This window comes from Arachis hypogaea, chromosome 20 (genome assembly GCF_003086295.3).
Source record: "Arachis hypogaea cultivar Tifrunner chromosome 20, arahy.Tifrunner.gnm2.J5K5, whole genome shotgun sequence".
Lineage (NCBI taxonomy): Eukaryota > Viridiplantae > Streptophyta > Magnoliopsida > Fabales > Fabaceae > Arachis > Arachis hypogaea.
The window spans coordinates 42,330,709-42,354,885 of record NC_092055.1 but is presented as its reverse complement, the minus strand read 5'-3'; the positions used below and the strand labels follow the sequence as shown (position 1 = coordinate 42,354,885).

Here is a 24,177-nt window from a genome sequence, read left to right as displayed (position 1 = left end):
ACATCCTCATTCTCTTCAGAAGAGGAATACTCATCAGAGCTCATGAAGGGCATAAGGAGGTTCAATGGAATCTCTATGGTCTCTAGATGAGCCTCAGAGTCCTTTGGTTCCTCAGAGGGAAGCTCCTTATTGATCACTGGACGTCCCAGGAGGTCTTCCTCCTTGGGATTTGCGTCTTCCTCTCCCTCTTTGGGTTCGGCCATGGTGCTTATGTCAATGGCCTTGCACTCTCCTTTTGGATTCTCTTCTGTATTGCTTGGGAGAGTACTTGGAGGGATTTCAGTGATCCTTTTACTCAGCTGGCCCACTTGTGCTTCCAAATTTCTAATGGAAGACCTGGTTTCATTCATGAAACTCACAGTGGCCTTGGATAGATCAGAGACTAGATTTGCTAAATTAGAAGCATTTTGTTCAGAGTTCTCTGTCTGCTGCTGAGTGGATGATGGAAAAGGTTTATTATTGTTAAACCTGTTTCTTCCACCATTATTAAAGCCTTGTTGAGGCTTTTGATCCTTCCATGAGAAATTTGGATGATTTCTCCATGATGAGTTATAGGTGTTTCCATAAAGTTCACCTAAGTAATTTACCTCTGCTATTGCAGGGTTCTCAGGATCATAAGCTTCTTCTGCATAAAAAGCCTCTTGAGTACTGTTGGATGCAGCTTGCATTCCATGCAGACTCTGAGAGATCATATTGACTTGCTGAGTCAATATTTTATTCTGAGCCAATATGGCATTCAGAGTATCAACTTCAAGAACTCCCTTCTTCATAGGCGTCCCATTACTCACAGGATTCCTTTCAGAAGTGTACATGAACTGGTTATTAGCAACCATGTCAATGAGTTCTTGAGCTTCTGCAGGCGTTTTCTTTAGGTGAATGGATCCACCTGCAGAAGTGTCCAGTGACATTTTTGATAGCTCAGATAAACCATCATAGAATATATCCAGGATGGTCCATTCTGAAAGCATGTCAAAAGGACACTTTTTGGTCAACTGTTTGTATCTTTCCCAAGCTTCATAGAGGGATTCACCTTCTTTCTGTCTGAAGGTTTGAACATCAGCTCTAAGCTTGCTCAGCTTTTGAGGAGGAAAGTACTTGGCTAAGAAAGCCGTGACCAGCTTATCCCAAGAGTTCAGGCTGTCTTTGGGTTGAGAATCCAACCATAATCTAGCTCTGTCTCTTATAGCAAAAGGGAAAAGCATGAGCCTGTAGACTTCAGGATCTACTCCATTAGTCTTAACAGTATCACATATCTGCAAGAATTCAGTTAAGAACTGAAAAGGATCTTCAGATGGAAGTCCATGAAACTTGCAGTTCTGCTGCATCAGAGAAACTAATTGAGGTTTCAGCTCAAAGTTGTTTGCTCCAATGGCAGGAATGGAGATGCTTCTTCCATGTAAATTGGAATTAGGTGCAGTAAAGTCACCAAGCATCTTCCTTACATTATTATTATTTTCGGCTGCCATCTCCTCTTCCTGTTCGAAAATTTCTGAAAGATTATCTCTGGATTGTTGTAATTTAGCTTCTCTTAATTTTCTCTTCAGAGTCCTTTCAGGTTCTGGATCTGCTTCAACAAGAATATTATTGTCCTTGCTCCTGCTCATATGACAAAGAAGAGGGCACAGAAAAAAAAAATAATAATAATATGGATCCTTTATACCATAGTATAGGGATCCCTGTGTGAGTAGAAGAAGAGGGAGAGACAAAGAATGTAATATAATGGAAGAAACACAACTGTGAGGAGGGTTGAGATGTGAGATGAGATGTTAGTAGATGAATAAATAAATAGAATAAGATGGGAGAGGGAGAATTTTCGAAAATAATTTTTTTGAAAAAGGGTTAGTGATTTTCGAAAATAGTTTTTGAAAAAGGTTAGTAATTTTCGAAAAAAATTTTAAAATCAAAGATAAAAATAATTAGTTAATTAAAAAGAAATTTTTGAAAAAGAGGGAAGATATTTTCAAAAATTAGAGAGAGAGAGAGTTAGTTAGATAGTTTTGAAAAATTTAAGAAACAAACAAAAAGTTAGTTAGTTAGTTGAAACAATTTTTGAAAAGATAAGAAGTTAGGAAGTTGGAAAAGATATTTTGAAATTAGATTTTTGAAAAAGATAAGATGAGAAGATATTTTTGAAAAGATATGATAGAAATTAGTTTTTGAAAAAGATTTGATTTTTAAAATCACAATTAATGACTTGATTCATAAGAAATCACAAGATATGATTCTAGAACTCAAAGTTTGAATCTTTCTTAACAAGCAAGTAACAAACTTGAAATTTTTGAATCAAAATATTAATTGTTATTGTTATTTTCGAAAATTTGGTATAAAAATAAGAAAAATATTTTTGAAAAATATTTTTGGAATTTTCGAAAATAACTAAGAATTTTGAAAAGGATTTGATTTTTGAAAAAGATTTTGAAAAAGATAAGATTTTCAAATTGAAAATTTGATTTGACTCATGAGAAACAATTTGATTTTAAAAATTTTTGAAAAAGTCAATCCAAATTTTCGAATTTGATGAGAGAAAATGGGAAAGATATTTTTTTGATTTTTTGAAATTTTTATGATGAGAGAGAAAAACACTAAAGAGATGCAATGCATGAAATTTTTAGATCAAAACATGTGATGCATGCAAGAATGCTATGAATGTCAAGATGAACACCAAGAACACTATGAATGTCAAGATGAACATCATAGACACAATTTTGAAAAATTTTTAATGCAAAGAAAACATGCAAGACACCAAACTTAGAATTCTTTAATGCTTAGACACTAAGAATTCAAGAATGCATATGAAAAACAAGAAAAGACACAAAACATGCAATTGCAAAGATCAAGCAAGAAGACTTACCAAGAACAACTTGAAGATCATGAAGAACACTATGAATGCATGAATTTTCGAAAAATGCAAGATGCACATGCAATTGACACCAAACTTATAATATGACTCATGACTCAAACAAGAAACACAAAAAAAAATATTTTTGATTTTTATGATTTTCTAATTTTTTTGGATTTTTATTTCGAAAATTATATGAAAAAGAAAAAATAAGGATTCCAAAATTTTTAACATGAATTCCAGGAATCTTGCCATGTTTAGTCTAAAGCTTCAGTCCAGGAATTAGACATGGCTCATGAGCCAGCCAAGCTTTCAATGAAAGCTCCGGTCCAAAACACTAGACATGGCCAATGGCCAGCCAAGCTTTAGCAGGTGAATCAGGAACAGCAGCAGGTGGATTAGCAACAACTAGCTTGCTCTTGATAACAAATTGCTGCCTCAGTCCAAATAAATTTAGACATGGCTTTACAGCCAGCCAGGCTTCACATGCTTCACGAAACACTAGAATTCATTCTTAAAAATTTTGAATAAAATTTTTGAAAACATTTGTATATTATTTTTTTTCGAAAACAAAGGAGAAATTTTGAAATATTTTTGAAAAATTTTTTGAAAAGAAAACAAAAAGAAAATTACCTAATCTGAGCAACAGGATGAACCGTTAGTTGTCCAAACTCAAACAATCCCCGGCAACGGCGCCAAAAACTTGGTACGCGGAATCGTGATTACACTTTAATTATGTAAAATTCATTGCTCTTTCTTTCCCTGGAAATGGCGCCAAAAACATGATGCCAAGACCATGGTTCACAACTCCGTGTAACTAACCAGCAAGTGCACTGGGTCGTCCAAGTAATACCTTACGTGAGTAAGGGTCGAATCCCACGGAGATTGTCGGTATGAAGCAAGCTATGGTCACCTTGCAAATCTCAGTTAGGCAGATATAAATTGATAATGATGTTTTCGAATAATAAATAATAGAATAGGGATAGAGGTACTTATGTAAATCATTAGTAGGAATTTCAGATAAGCGAATGGAAATGCTTTTCGTTCCTCTGAACCTCTGCTTTCCTGCTATCTTCATCCAATCAGTCTTACTCCTTTCCATGGCTGGCTTTATGTGATACATCACCATTGTCAACGGCTACTTTCGGTCATCTCTCGGGAAAATGATCCAATGCCCTGTCACGGCACGGCTAATCGTCTGGAGGCATCACCCTTGTCAATGGCTTCATCTTATCCTCTCAGTGAAAATGATCAACGCACCCTGTCACGGCACGGCTATTCATCTGTCGGTTCTCGATCATGCTGGAATAGGATTTACTATCCTTTTGCGTCTGTCACTAACGCCCCGCAATCGCGAGTTTGGAGCTCGTCACAGTCATTCATTAATTGAATCCTACTCGGAATACCACAGACAAGGTTTAGACTTTCCGGATTCTCTTGAATGCCGCCATCATTCTAGCTTACGCCACGAAGATTCTGGTTAAGAGATCTAAGAGATACTCATTCAGTCGAAGGTAGAACGGAAGTGGTTGTCAGGCACGCGTTCATAGGGAATGATGATGATTGTCACATTCATCACATTCAGATTGAAGTACGAATGAATATCTTAGAAGCGAAATAAGATGAATTGTATAGAAAACAGTAGTACTTTGCATTAATCTTTGAGGAACAGCAGAGCTCCACACCTTAATCTATGGAGTGTAGAAACTCTACCGTGAAAATACATAAGTGAAAGGTCCAGGCATGACCGAGATGGCCAGTCCCAAAACATGATCTATAGATCAAAAGATAATCCAAAGATGTTCAAAAAGACTAGTAAAAGGTCCTATTTATAATAAACTAGCTACTAGGGTTTACAAGAGTAAGTAATTGATGCATAAATCCACTTTCGGGGCCCACTTGGTGTGTGCTTGGGCTGAGCTTGAGTGTTGCACGTGTAGAGGTCCTTGCTGGAGTTGAACGCCAGCTTTTGTGCCAGTTTGGGCGTTCAACTCTGGTTTTGGCTCCTTTTCTGGCGCTGGACGCCAGATTTGGGCCGAAAGCTGGTGTTGAACGCCAGTTTATGTCATCTATTCTTAGCCAAAGTATGGACTATTATATATTGCTGGAAAGCCCTGGATGTCTACTTTCCAACGCAATTAGAAGCGCGCCATGTCGAGTTCTGTAGCTCCAGAAAATCCACTTTGAGTGCAGGGAGGTCAGAATCCAACAGCATCAGCAGTCCTTCTTCAACCTCTGAATCTGATTTCTGCTCAAGTCCCTCAATTTCAGCCAGAAAATATCTAAAATCATAAAAAAACACACAAACTCATAGTAAAGTCCAGAAATGTGAATTTAACATAAAAACTAATGAAAACATCCCTAAAAGTAACTAGATCCTACTAAAAACATACTAAAAATAATGCCAAAAAGCGTATAAATTATCCGCTCATCAGCAAACTATAGCTGCAACATCCTCAAATCATGTAGAAATATTAGCAATTCATGAAGCAATTCGAGAATGTATTTGGCTTAGGTCAATCACCCAACATGTCCAAGATATGTGTGGCTTACCTGTGAGGAAAATGCCAACAGTCATACACGAAGATAACTCTATTTGCATACATCAACTAAAAGAAGGATACATCAAAGGAGAAAGAATATAGCACATTTAACCAAAGCTCTTCTACTCTCATGATCTTCATGGTGATATAGACATTCAACAATCCGTTCCAATGATAATTTAGCAAATATGTTCACTAAAGCACTACCTACTTCAACATTTGAGAAGCTAGTATACAAGAAAGGAATGCGCGGACTAAGAGATATCAAGTGATGTAATTATTAGGGGGAGTAATATGGGATGTACTCTTTTATTTAACCATCATCTTTATCCCACTTTGGGTTTTTCCCTGGTAATATTTTTTAACAAGACAGCTACCTAACGTATTCCAAGACAGTATACTCTTTTTCCTTCACTATATTTTTTTTAGTAAGGTTTTTTAATGAGGCACTCGTCTACTATTACTACTAGGGCATCTAAGAGGGAGTGTTATAAATATATTTATTGTGGATGCCCTAGCGAGGCGTTGGGCCCTTGGATAAGAGTTGGGACCTTAGCTAAGAGTTATACCCTTGGCTATAAATAGCCCCTCTCACATTCTCTAATACACAATCAATAATAGAATTACATATCATTCTCCCTATTCTCTCTCCTCCTTCCCTCAAACCCTAATCCTTATTTTCATAACAAAAAGAAGTTAAAAGAAGAATTTTTAATAGGGTTCCTCGGAGATCGTGTGAAAACTGCAACAGCTTCCAAGACTGTTGCTTCGCATCTTATAGAAGAACTTCGAATGATTTCTTCTTTTTCTTTTATTTTTTTTCTTTTTTTTTCTCAACAAAAAAGAGAAATTTTATTTTTGGTTCTTCTTTTTCACAACATTCAATCCTCTTTTTATGTTTTACTATCATGTTCTTCCATGTCATTGTTGCTGTCTTCGTTATTTTCTTCTTCTTTATTTTTGTCTTTTGTAACTCACATTTAAAGTTTTGTTATGAACGAGATTAATTGTGACCACTAGTGATTTTTCAACTTTTTTAAATCCTTAACATTTTTTGGAAGAGATTACATCACCAAAGATAGCATAATCAATTACCATTCTTGAATCAGCCCAACAAAGATTTGTTATTTTTCTTCATTATGTAATTGTATAGCATATTGAAATGAGGGGTTATCAAGTTGTTGTTGATGAAAATTCTTTAATAAACTACCCACTTCACCATAGGCCAAATCTTGCTTTCGTTCGCTTCAAAGATAGTTCTTTTGGTCTGGTTTGTTATATCCAAGAACATCTTTACCACCAGCTTGTAAACTTGTTAGTTCATGTGTTTTCTTTTATCTTATGCTAGCTTCATCTGTCAAATCTATTTGCAATGCTTGTATTTTTGAAATCTTTCTTTGTGATGGCATCATATGACTGGTTTTTGGAATTTGCAAAATATGATTGTGATTTAACTCAAGGTCACAAATCACATTTTTTTATACCTCAAGCAAACTTGAGTGACATTCTTACTTGGCAACTTGTTCTAGTCTCGACGCGAGGTTTCTTTGTTAAATGATCTCATTTATCTGGTCTTCATTGGCCTTCCTTTGCACAAACAAGTATAAAACTACTCACAGAATTATCAACCTTGCATTTATTTGCATACAATTGTTTGAACATTAAAACCTATCATTCCACCGTAATTTCTCCAAAAGTTTTTAGCTTCTAGTGCCGTGTCAAATTCCATGCCTAATTTTAGTATTTTTTGTTCTTTTGCTATAATTGGCCTGAATAAAATAAATAATAAAATTCTAAATATAATTGTTATAAATATATAAAAATAAGAGTACTAAAATAAGAGTACTAAATATCATTATTTTAAACATACCTGAAAAAGGTAATTAATGTAGAATTGTGTTGTGTAATTTGAGTTTTTTTCATGTTTTGAGAAATCAATTGACAATCTTCTGCAAATATAAAAAAAATAATATATTGAGTAAGGTTTTATCAAATATATTGCAGTGAAATTTGAAATTATTTAATAAAAAAATTATCTTTTCATGGTGGTATCATTGTGATCATCAACTCATTTATTTCTATAAATATACAGTTTTAGTTCCAGACAGCAACACCTCCATGTTTGGCTTGCTGGGCAATCCTATCATTGTAACTCTAGTAGGGGACAACACAATGCTCGTCTCTGTTGGGGACACCATCATCATAGTATCTATGGATGGAACCAGCATACTCGCTTCACTTGGTAACTCCGTCATCTCCTCTGTAACAACCATTTTTTTTGTTCAATGACATTGTCATCTTCAATGTTTATATGGTCATCGTCATTATTTTTTACTCAATACAAATTTTATTGTTGTATGCATTAAGTTTTGCAGAAACTCAACTCTGTGTGCAATCTTTGTAAAGTGGCGCATTTTTTTCTTTTTAATTTTTATAATAGTTGACGTTTTGATTCTCTTTTAATGCATTTATTTATTGTTTATTTATTTAATATGATCGTGACCATTTATATTATCAAGAGTTCAGATTACATTATTTTTTTTCTCTAAAGTAAGTGAACAACTTTAGAAGAGCCAAATCCACATAGTAGACCTTTTAAAAAAATAGGTATATATTATATTAAGTGATTTGAAAGAAAGGAAAAAGAAGGGAAGAGAATGAAGGTAGTAAGAGAAGAGAGAGTGTGTGTTGAAAGATGGGAGGCATTAAGAGAATGTGAGTGAAAAAAGTTAAGAAAAATCAATTAGAATATAAGGATATTTTAGAAATTTAAGTGAAATCCCAATATAATGGAATTTCAAATCGGACCTATATGGGTCGGAATTGATTTTGAGAGAAAACAATAGAATTGAATTGAATTCCATCTAAACTAATTTAATTATTTTTGTTTCAAACACTGGAATTGAATTCTAAGGAGTTTCTAAACATCCTATTAGTTGGATAAGTTGACATTGAGTTTTAGCGTGAATGAAAAAGAGTATTAGCAATTGATGGTTTAAAGGGTGGGAGACATATTTTTGTGATAAAGTTCGATCTTTCTAATCCGGATTAGGGTTCTTCCTATTTTTTATAATGAAAAAAAGGTCTCATTTTGATTTTTATAAAAGAAAGAAGATCAACAAAACAAATTATATTTCTAGAAATTTTAGACAACTAAATTTTTTTAACCAAGTTCAATCAAGTTAAATTTACATACGTACTTCTTACATTTTCATTTTTATTCTCATTCTTCTTCCTCTTCCGTCTTCTTCTTGTTCTTCATCTTTTTCTTTTTTTTCTTTTTTTTTTCTCCCCTTTCTCTATCTTTATCATCATCATTATCATTATCATCATCTTCTTCTTTTTCTTAGTTTAATATATATCACGTAATTAGTTTAATGATAATAAAAGTGATATGGAACACAGGTCTTCCCGGGATACTTTGACGGACAGTTCTTCTTGGATAACTCTGGGTATCGAGTTGTCATTGTCATTTTCATGAGTTAGAGTTGGCAAATAGTATTGTGTAATCTATTTTTCGTGTTGAAGGAGGATATCATTTATATCTCCGAGTAGCCGATTTGTTAACACTAAGGCTGTTGTAGTGCTGGTTGACGGATAATCATCCACCATATATGAAAAAATTCATCCTATAAGCTTCTTACATCTGTAGGCTCACAAAATATTAAGATGGTTGCAAATAACCTTCATAAAGCACATGACAATTATAAAACAGAAGCTTCAACCAAACACGCATGGATGCTACTGTCACTCTCTAATAATCTTCAGTGTTGAGCAGATTGCTTGAAGGACGAATATTGGACCCCATTCACTGTTAGCTAATCATCCCAACTGGTTGGTTCTCTGACATTAGATAACAGAATACACAAATAGAATTTTTCTTCTTCTAAAGGTGATACAGTATAAATTCGACTGATGGATCTCCTTTGTGTCTTGCGATGATGCCATTCTTTTTTCTTGTTGTGCCAAGTATAATACTCTGAAATTTTCCTATACAGAAGATGCCTAGATTGTTGGTTCTCCTCACGATTTAGGGCAAAAAATTTAGTGAGCATTGTTCTAGAGAAATAATCATCATTAAGTATTTCAGGAATGGTTTGGTGATCATAGAAGCTCACTTGATGTTGATTTGGCAAATGTTTGTAACCTTTCCATAGATGGATACATTCAGTAAAGGTTAAATTTAAATATTCTCCAACATGCCTCTGGAGCAGTGATCCATCTTGCATCAACAAAGTGTTGGACCTCGTCAACATTAGAACCTTTGTGAACTTCTATTGCAACCCGGTCTGGACCCTTGTAGCAATACTTATAGAGATATTTTATACTCTTGATGCTACTACATATCTCAACATTAATATGGCAATCATACTTTAGTACTAGCTAAGGGTTGTACGAAACTACCCATCTATTGTCAACTGTGACATTTTGGTTAATCAATACTGGAGTGTCGAATCGTCGCTTATATTGCAGATATGAGTCGTCATCTCTTCATGTCTCTGCTGCGAATTCTTTTGGGTAGTTACATTTACATTGGCCATTTTTCATGCAGGGTGAAGATTGATCAAGTGTTCTGCCAGGACCATGGATCATATGTTTTAGCACTACATCATGTAGGTGTGGTTCTACTTCTTTAGATGGTATCTCTACGTGTACCAAACTATCATAATGCTCCAGGTCAATTAACTTGTTACTGTTTTCTAAGATTAGCAACATATGTACATGTTGCAATCCTTTTTTTTTTTGAAACTCAGTGACATCAATATAGCTCTTCACCTTTCCTAAGACACCCTTAGTAATTACATTCTCTTTCAACTGTTCAAATTTGGCTCGAAAAATTCTTGTTGTTAGATATGGACGATCCTGCGTAGTTTCAACTGGGTTGAGTTCTAAAGTTATTTCAGGTCAAGATGGATTGCATGTCATTGTGAGAAAAATATCTGGCTTGCCCTCTTTAAGAACAATAGCCATTCCATCATTATATCGTTGGGTCATGTGTCGATGGCTACCAATGAACGACGATGGTAATATTGTTCTTTTTCTTCCAACATTTTCTAAGGACAAATATAGAGAGAAATATTGTTAGTTTCAATAATAATTTTGGATAATTCTTAATGATTTACGAAGTAGCCATTAGATCCAACAATATTTACCTGCATTGATTTCTCCTGTGTGTAAGGCATCTTATAAGCCTTGGTGTAATTCAGCCCGTAATTTCTTTTGTCTATTTCGTACCCATCTTAACTTTTCGGTTTCAATTTTCACATAGTTATCTATAACATATTATTGTACAAGTCGCCCTGCTTGCAATACAGTGGAATGATCATCGGGGCGGATCTACAAATTTTTTAGATTTTGGAAAAAAGGTTAGATACATAGGAAATGAGGATTTGTATCTGGAGTATATAGCTATAAATGTTCGGCATGATACTTTCCCCCACTTTGACTTCGAGTATTGATATCATATCCATGAGTTTCAAATGGAAAGAGAAGAGGATATTGTAGTGGATCGTAATAGCGAACGAATTCCTGAATCCTTTGTAGGCTACTAGCATGACTTTGCACCTTAATATCTCGTCCACGAATCATTTTCAATGTTATCACCAACAATTATAGCTGCTACCTGCGACGCAGTTGGACGACTATATTGTGGCTGATTAGCAGGTCACTCTCTAATGACCAAACTACATTCATGTACATCTGACCATTGTGTAAGCTAGTGAAACACATGGAGAAAAGGATTATACCAGTGTAGCAATTGTTGTAACTTGAGAACCAATATTTCATGTAGTTGTGTATTCTCCAGTATCATATTATGCAACTCGTGCTCAGTTTCATTTATGTACAGTTGCAAAAAGCGTGGTCGCGTCCTGGTCTAGATAAAATCCCTATACTTTAATATATTGAACCTTGAATACGAAATGTATATATACCACGACCTGTTATAGTCAGTTGTTCGTCTATGTGCCCACCACACGAAGTGAAGAAAAATACATGATTGTATCCATGAATATGTTTTCTAAAATGGTTTCCTTTTACAGGAGGGCCCAGGAAGATTTGAAGCAATTTCTGAGGAGCATTTACTTGGGGAAGAGAGACTTTTCCCCCATTACAACACATCTCAAATGTTTCATGATAAAATAGACGTGCGCTACAGTAATGACATGTCCTTGAAATTGGTAGCGGAGTGTGAAGTATTTTTGTATCCTCTTGAAAATTTCGAGCACAGTTGTGAGATGCTCGAACATTTTGTCTAATTTCTATACTCGTATTAAATTTATATATATTTGGTTACATTCATAATGGAAAACAAAAAATGATAAATTTTGTAATAACTTAAAAAAATAGTACTTTGTTGATTATAAAAACAAAGAATGACTTTCATTATAGTGATCATAAAAAAAGAGATAAGTAACTATTAAATATTTAAATGATATTTGAAAATATTTTGTTTTAACTTTGTTACACTGTATAATATTGTGATGTTGTTTGGCTTTATTTTTTTTAATTTTTTTTATACAGAAGTATTTAACAACCTTAACTATAAAATATTTTATTTTATTCTTTATAAAAAAAATTTTATTTGTTAAATAAATTCTTTTATTCTTCTAATTATAAGGAAATATTATTTATTGTGTATTAAATAGTTTTATTCTTTTTTCTAATAAAATATCTTTTTTTTTAATCTTTAATTCAAAACTGTTATAACCAAGTTAAAACCACATACGATCTACAACTAAAGGTGGAAAAATGGGCCAGCCCACTGCAAAAGAGGATGGGCTGACCCGCTCCGCCAAAATGATATGGGCTGAACTTGCCACCCTGCCTCGCCAAAGGGCGGACTGGCGGGTTGGGGGACCGGCCCGCCTTTCTTCTTTTTCTTTTTAGCCCCAATAAATATTTTGAAACCTTAAATAACATAAAAAATAACACTATCTAAAATCATATCAATAACTAAATCAATTACAAAATAATAAGAATAACATATTAATACAAACTAAATCAATAACAAAATTAACAATAAGTAAATAATAGAGAACTGAATAGAGATCATAATTAATAATCAGTAAGAAAAAGATATAAAAAATAAAATAAAAATATAGAACAGAATCATCCTCCCAAGCTCCCACAAACAGAGAACATAATCGTCGCTCCTAGAAACAGAAAAATAAAAGAAAACTAAACAAAAATAGAGAATGGCTGTTCCACAAACAGAATCATCAAACAACCTCCCACAAGAAAAAAAAAAGAAAAATTAAGAGTCGTCACAGACCCGAGTCATCCTCGCTGGTGCTTTCTGGGTTGCGCTACGAGAGAGGGAGAGCCGAGTCGTCGTTGCCGCTGGTGATCCTGGATTATGGTGCTTTCTAGACGGGAGGGAGACATAGACATGATGGAGAGAGAATGCGAGAGTGAAGAAGGAATGCGAGTCGTCGCGCGCCTTCAAAATCAAGTTGTGAGGGAGAGAGAGCCAGTGACGTCGGTGCGAGGGAGAGACCCGAGTCGTCATAGCCGCCAGTGAGAGGGAGAGATTAGGGATGATTCGGTGAGGGTTTAGAGAGAGAGGACGCATGCCTTCCAATTGAGTTGTGAGGGAGATACAAAGACAGCAACGCCGCCACGCCGGTGCGAGAAAGAGAAGGGATGTTGTTGGAGGGAGACAGAGGCTGCTATGTGGTGACGTCAAGACTGGAGAAAGGGGGCTAGAGGGAGAGGGAGAGGGAGGCAGCGCAGCTATGGCTGTGGATGTTCTCAAATGAAAATAACTCATGCTAGTTCCATATATATATGACAGTGTAAAGGACCAGAATGTCCTTTAAAAAAAATTTTGCCAGCCCGCACCGCCCCACCAAAGCCCGTGGGTTTGGCGGGTTTTAAAAAATGGCGGGCTCAAAATCTCTCCCTGACCCATCTTTTTTGGCGATTTGACCTGGCGAGTTTGACCCGTTTTGCCACCCCTATAACAACATTATATTATTTTAAATGTTTATTATTTTATTGTTCTAGTATATGTTTTTGTTTATATGTTAACATTGTGTCTATTATGGACTATTTTTTTTATATAAAATAGTTAATACAATATATTTTGAGTGTGAAATACATAAAAGTTTTTTAAGAATGCTATCTTTATATATCTTAATTTTTTTTGTATAAAATTCTCAGTTGCATCTATTGTTTTATTGCATTTTTTAGTTAATTATCTTATATAGGTTATGAAAATTTTTGCTTTCGCCTGAATTTTTTAGTTTGTATGTTTCGTTTCATATTTTTAAATGTTTAGATATTATTGATCGAAGCAACACAATGCATGATGATAATATTGGTACGTATTTTATTTATTCTATTACTTCTAATAATTTTAATTTTGTATGCTTTCGCCTAGATTTATCATTTTAAATTTTATTATTTATTTTATTACCTAAAATATATTTTATTTGTCATATTTGTGTGAATTATACTAAAATGATTCAACAAAATATAAAGTATTTTAGATTGACCATATTTTCGTTTTCATTAAAGTTTACATATTTTTCATTTTAATTGGTAAACAAATATTTTAAGTATCATTTTGGTTCTTATAAATTTTTTTATATAGATTTTAAATATTTTTTGTTAGGCACTGTTATTATTTTTTATATTGGTTCTTGTAATAATTTTAAATAAATAAATTTTTTAAGATTAATTATGCTCACACTTAATGTCTACTGTAAATACATTAATATGCTCACATATAAGGATAAAATAATAATTTTTTTAAAATTCATTTATCTATTAAAAATGCGTCACGATATTAAACTTAAAGAAAAAAAAGTAGAATACTGACCAGTTATATTATCTTCACTGCTGCTTTGATCAGATCTATTTCCATGAATTTCTGGTAATATTTAAAAAAAAAACACATTAAAAATTTATTTTGAGTTAATATGAAAAAAAATTAATGATCAGAGTGTACTAAGAGTACATACCATGCTAGCAGAATAATATAATAATTATTTAAATGATAAGAATTCTTTAATATTTTTGTATTAAAAGGTTTTTTATTATAATTTAGCGCATTGAAAGAATGTGCAATATTTCGTATTTGAACAGTTATAAATAATTATAAAATTGTTGTGTACGAAAATAAATTAATTAAATATTTTATAAAAAGTAATTAATTCTACTTTATATTCTGCTTACATGATATTATAATTTTTAATTTATTTTTTTAGAATATTTAAATTATTAGCATTACGAAGACAATATTTTAAAAAATAAATCATTATATTTATTTTGTATGACTAACATTTAAATTACATATATATTATAGGTACTAACAGATTATTAAAGATTTAAAATGGTAGTATGTTAATAATAATTTAAATGCCAATGAATTATAACTCAAATGGTATAGTCTCTCCATAGCACTTAAAATATAAATATATAATAAGTATTCTGAAGTGAAAAAATTATCATTTATAATTTACAATATTATATATTTATTAAAAGTATTTGAACTTTTTTGTGTATTAAACAAAACGTTAAAAATAATTATAGAATATTAAAAAAGATATAAAATTTAAAATTTTAGAACATTACTTGAACCACTATTATTATGAGCATCTGAATAATAAAAATCATATTATTGAAATGAAAATAGTATATTTTAAATTCTCTAAAAATTTAATAATTATTTTTTATAGTATATAATTATTCTTTAAAGATAAATAATTCATAAATATAAAAATTACATTAAAATAGTAGCATAATAATTAAGTTAAAAATAGTAAATTAATCGGTTTAAATGTATATGGTGAAAAAATTACCACTTCTAATATATAACATTGTAGAAGAAAAACACACAAAAAAGTACTAGAATTATCAACTAAATTTTTTTGTTATACAGTAAAAAAATTTAATAAAAAATATATTATTAAATATATATCTAATATAATTTTCTTATAATGATACAGAATAAATTTAGATTCTTATAATATTATATTAAAAAATTATTAAATTATCCAATTATTGACATTATAAGTATTTAAAGTATATTAAAATAATATCATAATATCTATAATAATATTATTTAGGACAATAATAAAAAGTTTATTGAATCAAAATTTAAGAAAAAAATATATTATTATTAATTAAATAAATATACAGGATTCTTACCGATATTATTATCATTCAGTTTGTTACTTGGATAGTTCCATTATTATTATGAGTACCTACATTATTAGCATGAAAATAATATATGTTGACAACTTAAGAGTAGATTCAGTAGATAAATTATAAATAAATGGTATTAAGAGTACATTAATATAGATATATTGTAAAAATAATTTAAATTAAATGATAAACTAAATTGTAGGAAGAAAAGTCAAAAAAAATATACTAGCATTATTAACTAAATGTTTTTGTTATAGGGTGAGGAAATTTAATAACAAATATATATATTATTAAAAACAAAAATGTTATTTATACACCAAAATTAGTTACTAATGTATTTGTATATAAATATGTGTGGTTTAATTTATTTTTAATATATATTTATATTCTAACATGTATTTTATACTGGTGACTGACTTTAGTGGCTGATTTTGGTGTACACGCTCTGATACCAGATGATAAGAAATAGATTGGGAGTTAAGAGTTTTATCACAATAGATAAGCATTATTCAGTAAAGGACATACCCAATAATACAGTGAAAACATAAAAGATAGATAAAGATTTTTCTATTAGACCTCGAAGAAACTTGTTCTTAGTAACCTAGGTCACCGGAAAGAATTTCCTATTAGACCTCAAAAGAACGTGTCCTTAACAACCTAGATAAGAGGGATGAAAATTGAATCACTCAATCTTCTCCATCCAACAACCAAAGCAAATCAACTCTATTAAAAATATATCTAATATAATTTTCTTATAATGATAACGTGAGAAAATTTTATATCCTTGTAATATTATATTCGAAAATCATTAAATTACCCAATAATTGACTTTATTAGTATTTAAAGTACATTAAGATAATATAATAAGATCTATAACAATATTATTTAGGATAATAATAAAAGATTTATTGAATCAAAACCTAAGAAAAATAGATTATTATTAATTAAATAAATATACAGTATTGTTATCCATATTATCACCATTCGATTGGTTATTTTGACTAACTCCTCTGTTATTATGAGTATCTGAATATTTAAAAAATTTATTATTAGTATAAAAATAATATATTTTGAGAATTTAAGAATACATTTAATAGATAAATTATACATAAATAGTACTAAAAAGTCCAGTAACATGGATATATTGTAAAAAATAATTCAAATTAAATAATAAACTAATAACATAAATTTATTAATTAGAAGTATAACTTAGAGTGCCTGACCCAAAGTATTGATGAGCGACGATCATGGGTATATTTTAGGGGTGTCAAAAATCCCCAGGAAGCGGGGATCCCCGCGGGGACCGCCCAGAATGGGGCCCCGTTTGTGGAGAATTTTTCCCGTGGGGATGGGGATGGGGAGCAAAATTCCCCCGAGACAGGCGCGAGGACCCGAGCGGGGATTCCCGCCCCATCCCCGATAATTCCCCGAATGTTTGAAATTTCTTAAATAACCTTACTTTATTTCTAACATAGGTAGATTTTTTAGTAATTTTACCAATTAAAAAAATCCTAACCCTATTATTCAGTCTTCTCTACTCACTGTGTTGTATAATTTTGATTTTCTCTCCTTTTATGTATCTAAAGCAATTAGACATATAGTGTTTATAATTTTGAAATAGTTAGGGTTTGATTTTGAAATAGTTGCTTGATTTTCTCTCCTTCTATGTATCTAAAGCAATTATGATTTCTCTTGCTGAGTATGCTGACCATCAAAGAATACTTAATGTTAAAGACTATATTTTATCGCTTTTTTTTAGAATGGAAGTTGTATTTTAAGATTTTATTTTATGGATTATAATTTGCTATGTTGTATTTCTGGACTTATAATCTTGAATAAGATATGTTTGTGTGTTTGTAATAGTATTTTGTAGTTTATTTTTTATTTTTTTGATATTTTTTACTATAATTTTCATATGAATGTTAAATATAAGGGGATGGGGAATGGGGCCCCGCGGGGAATATGGGGAACGCGGGGAATGGAGATGGGGACAATTATCCCCCCATGGCGGGGATCGGGGCGGGGATGGGGATTAATTCTAGGGGCGGGGACGGGGAGCAGGGAGGCATCCCCCGCCCCCGCCCCGCCCCATTGACATCCCTAGTATATTTGTGATATCTTTTAATGGTGTTGTCATATTAGTTGGACCAATAGATGTATCAATTTGTTTTCCTCGTCTAATACTCTCTCACGCCTTCTGGCCAGGTGTTACTGCATCTATTTTTTGCTCATGTTTTGTCTTTGTCGTTTGACATAGTCTTGGCAAGTCGGTCGACGACTTCCACGTGAATTTTTCATTGGTATATTGTCATCAGTAATTAATCAAAACAACCATGTAAACATATGTTTACACTTTTATTTAATGACGGAAAACAAAATATACTAGATTTTAGTAAGTGAGAATGATGCATGAGAAGATGGATAAGAAACAAAAGAAATGTGATATGAAATAAGAGAGATGTATGTGGTAAGGGAGAAAATGAGGCAGTGAAAAATTTTTTAACCTGGAATAACTGATATTAGTGGGGTAGTTAAGAAAGGACGAAATTGAAAAAAAAAATTGGACACCAAAACTTATTTTGCCATTATATATTGTTATATATAATAGAAGTATTTTAGTCATTTTCTATAATAAGGGTATTGTAGTTATTTTTTATAAAAAAAAATAATATTAATTTAGACTAGTTTAATATTTGATCTACTATTTTTTTGGTTAAATTAATTTATCTAGCTTAATTTTGATAAAAATAACACGATTTAATCAATTATATGTGTTAAATTTTAATTACTAAAAAATATCTTTAAAAAATACGTTTTAGATGTCTTTATCTGAGTAGCTCCATTAAATAAAATAAAAAAATTTTTAAGTGTACTGAAAAACACCACCAGTATTTCAGTTATTTTAACCGTTGATTTCAATTAATATATATTATATATATCTTTTATAATTCAAATAACGGTTAAAACAATTACAACACCGGTCCAAGTACACCCGAAACTCTTCCAATAAAATAACAATCTAGGAATGTGCCACACCACTGACCACTGACCACCTACACCCAGCCCACATGCATTTCCTGTTTTGCGTTGATATACTGTTTCCGTTGGACCGGATGACACGTTGAGACAAATTTCGGTCTCCAACACTTCCCAGAATGTAACTAACACCATTAAAATACTTATTAATTATGATTATTTCTATATAGTTTTATTAAAATTAAATTTTAACTAAACTTTTACAGTTTAAAATTTATAATTTTGTTTATATATTAGAAATTTTTCAATTAGTCCATTATTAATAGTTAATTTGTAATATTTATTTTTAAAATATTTTATATTTTAAAAAATTTGTATTTTCTAAATAATTAACAAAAATTAAATTGAAAATTTTTTTATCTATAATTAACTGATAAAAGACAAAAATAAAAAGTGAAAATCATTGTATGAATAAGTTCCGTGTATGCAAACTCATTTATTCAGGCCAAATATACCTTTGAAATTTGGCAAGAGCGAAAAAAATGTTGAGTCTACACGATAGCCAATTAAAAAAAACTCACCTTATGCGCCTATTGTTTTAGAAATTACCAGGGACTCGCCCACATTAATAATTCTTTGTTTCTGTCATCTTCCGCTTGAACTTATATCAAGACACATGTATGAGAGCTGCTAATTTGAACCAAGACATTTAGTTCATTTAACCATGCATTTTAGAGCAGAACAAAGAAGGCATCAAACAAGAATAATAGTTGCGAAATTCGAATATGTGGTCACATATGCTTTCAAGGGTGACAAGAACTATAGAGCTAGAAACCAAATAAAATTAGTATTTTGTAAGGTACATTGTTCTGTATTGCAGTTGAATTTCATACATGATCATATTTGTAACAATTGGACATTTGTTTATGAATACCAACGTTTATGTCTGTGTCAAGCATAGACATAACAAAAAAATCACTGGCACCAATAAAAGAAAAATTACTAATAAATTATATTATATTTGAATTCAATTTAAAAAATAAAATTAGATAATGATATTTTTAAATAATTAGCAAAACAATAATAATAAAAAATTATATTCTGTACCCTTGAGAAGGTATTTTTTATTTTTGAGGGTACAATATATAATTGTTGAATATTGGTCTATACAAATACAACCTAATTAATAGTACATAATGTTTGTCATATGATTTATTTATGTATTGCATTTAAATAGAAAAATATTTATATGATAACATCATATGAAAATGACATTGTGAAATTTTAGATGGTTAGTCAAACATATTTGGTCAAATATATTAAACTATCTAATGATCCACTGCAATGATCTAATTTTCAGTACGTCATGATCATACTGAAAATCAAGGGTCACTAACTTGCTTTTCTAAAAATTAACTAAGTATTTATTATTAAACCTGTAATCATATTAGCGCGCGATCAAATTTTCAAAAAAATTGAAATAATTAAATAAGTACGATAAAATAACACAACCATCAGAGATAGAGATAATATACATCAATATACTATTTACATAAATATACATATATATACTGTTATACAAGTCATAAGTTAGCGTACAACCCTTCACATCTTGTTACTATATACATAATCAACACTCTGAGCCCTGGTCCATATAGAAAGCCCCTAAGCTGGCGCCCGAAAACTAGCCTAGTCAACTATATACATCCTACTCTCTCAGTGAGTCTAATCAAAAGTGAGAGACTAAACACAAAAGCTAGACTAACACAAAAAAACTCCCAAAAGCCACATCTTCAACTCCCAAGCATCAACTGTCATCGTCAGAGAAAATCTCAATCACATCTGAATACTCCTCAGGATCCTCGTCCTCATCATCAGAAATCTCAATAAGCTTAGGTGGGGTCTTGGAACTCGTACTACTTCTCTGGCCCACACTCGTCGGTCCACTAATGGAGCTGGTGTGCAGCTCCTCAACTGAGGGCTCAGGCGAAGGCACTGAGATCTGCTCTGCAGGAATATCCCACTCAGGTATAGGCTCTGGTACATGCTCTTCCATAGGCTCAGGTCCAGGGACCACCTGATCCTCAGGCTGATCAGGGTGCTAATGAGGTACAGGTTCGTCATGGAACGGGTGAAACGGAGCATCAAGATGTAATCAATGCAACAGGAACTCATAAGGTATATCGAGGTTAAAGAGCGGAGTGTTAAATCGGATGACAGAAAGGGTGGTCGTGCAGAACGTACATATGGGTCCTAATCTCTGCAGCTACTATGTAAAACCTATGTTGTACAATATCCTCATATATGTAGGGAGGGTCCATCTCATAGAACAGGACACCTGTCTCCATTAGATGGGGAAGGAAAGAAGGGGTAGAACTAGGGGGTTCTTAGTAGGGTTGGGGGTAGTTAGTTAAGTCAGGATTATAACAGTTCAATTAATTCACAGCCAAATATACAAGAATCACAGAGAAATAGCCAGTCACTACAATTTAGAATACCATTAAGTAATGCACAAACACAAGAATACAATCACAAACAATTTCACATTATCAGGTAAAATGTAAATGCGCAGCAAGGATGATGCATGTCTAGTCCTATTGCAGGTAATAAGCTCATTTGTCAGTTTCGACCCGCACCCGACGCAATCCGAATCGTAAGTCAATAAGGCATTCCAGAGACATAACCTCTGCAAGTTTCTACTTCTTGTAGGCGCTAATCCTCCAGCTGAAGTATGTCGAACATGAACTCTGCAAGTACTTGCATGCGCTGATTCTCCAGCTGAAGCATGTGACCCCTTCTCCTGGAAGCCATTCCATATTTACGAGCGTCCCTGCACAATCATTCACATACAAATCCCACGGCTTGTTAACATTTATCCTTCGGCACCATTACCATACTATCATCACCTTCTTGCGACCTCCCCATAATTACACGTGCCGATTTATCTTCTCTCTTTTTTCAGTATTTTACTTATTTATCCTTAATAATTCAAACTATCTTCACACTATTCTCTCATCATCCACTAAGTATTTTATGGAAAGAGAATCATAAGATTCTTAAGTTAGCTTTGTGACTCTAAATATTTTAAAAAGGGTATTCTTTTTTATTCGGTTCTATCTTACCATTGATAATATCGATAATAATAATATCTTTACTAAATAATATTCTTGATAAATTAATAACAATAATAATAATTTTCTTTCAATATAAATAAAATAATTTAAGTAATAAATAGTATTTATAACTTCCTTGAAGACTTAACTCTTTTAAGCTTTACTTCTAAACTTTTAGTAATTATGTTTTAAACCTCAAATTTTTAATTATTTTACTTTTAACCCAACTTTTTTAGAAAACTACTAGTTAGCTCTTTGTTTATTAATATGTACAAAAGTAACTCTAAATTTTTATAAAAATACCTGCTCATCCCCATACATTTACTTTTTACTTAAAATACCTCTAAACTTATTTATTTATAAAATCAACCTCAATTTTCATCAAAACGCAATTTTATTCTCAAATTAATAATATTATAATGGTAACAGTTACAGTTCTCTAAACCCAAATTTTTTATTTAAAATAATTTTTTACACAATTAATAGAAGTCGAATGTTAAATCATCAAGTGTACAAATAAAATAAAAAGTCAAATAATAGAGATATGATACAATTAAATAGTGTATAGAAAAAACCCTAGTTACTAAAGATCCTGATAGTCGTCGTCATCATTGCCATCGTCGTTCCGCTGGTCTTACTGCTGAGGCGGCGGCCGACGCTGCTGAGCTTATTGGTGAAGGTCCGGGTGAGGAACAACACTTGCTCTCTCAAATCGATGCTTTCCTCGGGATCGACGAACCGACTGGTGGCAGAGACGGATGAATGTCTCAACGTGGATATGCGAAAGTTGTTGGCAAAGAACGATTCCATCCCCTATACACGATTCTTGTGTGGCTCAGATGTGTAACACCCTTACTTTTAACACATCATGATCGTACTAAAAGTTCAGGTGTTACTTATCTCTAGTCCTTTAATTTGTTACTATATTTATTTAATATCGAGCCTTCGCAAATATGAACCGAGTCTTTCATTATTTACGCGAAAAGTCTTTACTTTAAAATCACATAGTCACATATCATATTCACATAATAATAAATACATATATTTATTTACAATTCTTCAAACACAAATCCTACTCCTCTAATAACCAAACAATAAATGTCGAGGGGAAATTAAATTCTAGGACTAAACTAAATACATAAAATGAAAACGCGCGCACATACACACACACACACACACACACACACACATACACACACATATATTAAAGCTCTGTAGTTGGTCATAGCTTCACGCTAAAGCTTCCTGAACCTGTCATTGAAAAAAAATTATGTAAGGGAGTGAGAACATCATCCTCGAATGGGTTTTCAGTAGAAGGTTTAAGAATTGTTATAAGAGAATATTTAAAAGAAAACTATTTTTTGATTGCACTGATTATCGCTCGTCTTATAAATTTTTTAAAACCAAATGTTAATCATCTAAACCTTTTTCAAAGAAATAATGTTTAATTTTTCAGAAATCCAAAACCCTTCTTTTCTTGTAAGAAAAAATCACAATCAGTTTCCTAGACTGTATGAATGACCAACCTGTTCCAAGCATAGGTTCATTAAGTCTATGCTGAACCAGCTTGATTTTTCATACTTTACTAACGACTCAATCAGAAACCAATCACAGCCTTCAGTCCATCACATAATCAATCAACACAATCATTATCTCATCACCAATAATCTCAAAAGTACCACATCAGATCAAACACAAGTGAAACAGACAAGAAAAGCACAGATATAGATAGCAGTTACAGCAAATAACACAGATAGCAGTTAATAACAGTTTAGCAATTAGGCAAACCAAAACAGATTCAAAACTCAAGTAAAGTATACAAATGCATATGATACATGTTTGTCCTATGGCTAATGAGCTCATCTGTCGGTTATAGAGCCAACCTGACATGTCCTGGTAGCTAACCATTGGACAGAACACCGAATACAGAGCAAGTGGGACAACGCCGCAACCCTTGCATCTTACCTGTGTACCCGGAACAGGGACAACCTCACCACTGCCTCTTACCCAGGCGGTGTTACAATTCTCAACCTGGAGCAAGCGGCGACAGAACTCAGCCCTAAGACATTAACGTCGCGTAAAACTCAATAACTTATAACATAACACATATTCGCAAGCAGTAAGGGTTTCTAAACAGGGGTACTTACTGTAACAAAGGTAAAACGTGAAAATGGAGTAGCATTGGCACTGGGCAGCAAGGATACGATGCCGGTTCACCCCCAGCGGCAGCGAGCTCCACCGACGGCGATGGCGACGAGAGCAGCGGTGGCAGAAACACGACGAAAACCACCCCGCGACGCCTTCTCTCTCTCCTCACATCATTCTCCCTTTTCTCTTCTGGTCAGATCAGTGTCGATGGCGGTGAGGGAAGCTTCAGCGGTGGCACAACCAGGGACGAACGTGCAGCTTCGACGGCGATGGTGGTTGCATTCCCATCGGCGAGATGGCGTGGCGAAATTAGAATCAACGCGGACGATGGCTTCTCTTCTCCACCTACATCGCGAGCTCTATCTCTCCTCTTGTCAATGATGGCGGCACATGAACGGCGGCCATG

General features: G+C 32.8%; 1 non-coding gene across 1 annotated transcript; it reads left to right on the top strand.

Annotated features, from left to right (window-relative positions):
* The first annotated feature begins 962 nt into the window (after positions 1-962).
* LOC112787138 (small nucleolar RNA R71) lies at positions 963-1,070 on the top strand. The gene has a single exon (XR_003194568.1). It is a non-coding gene; the product is annotated as a small nucleolar RNA R71 (small nucleolar RNA).
* Positions 1,071-24,177: the final 23,107 nt, after the last annotated feature.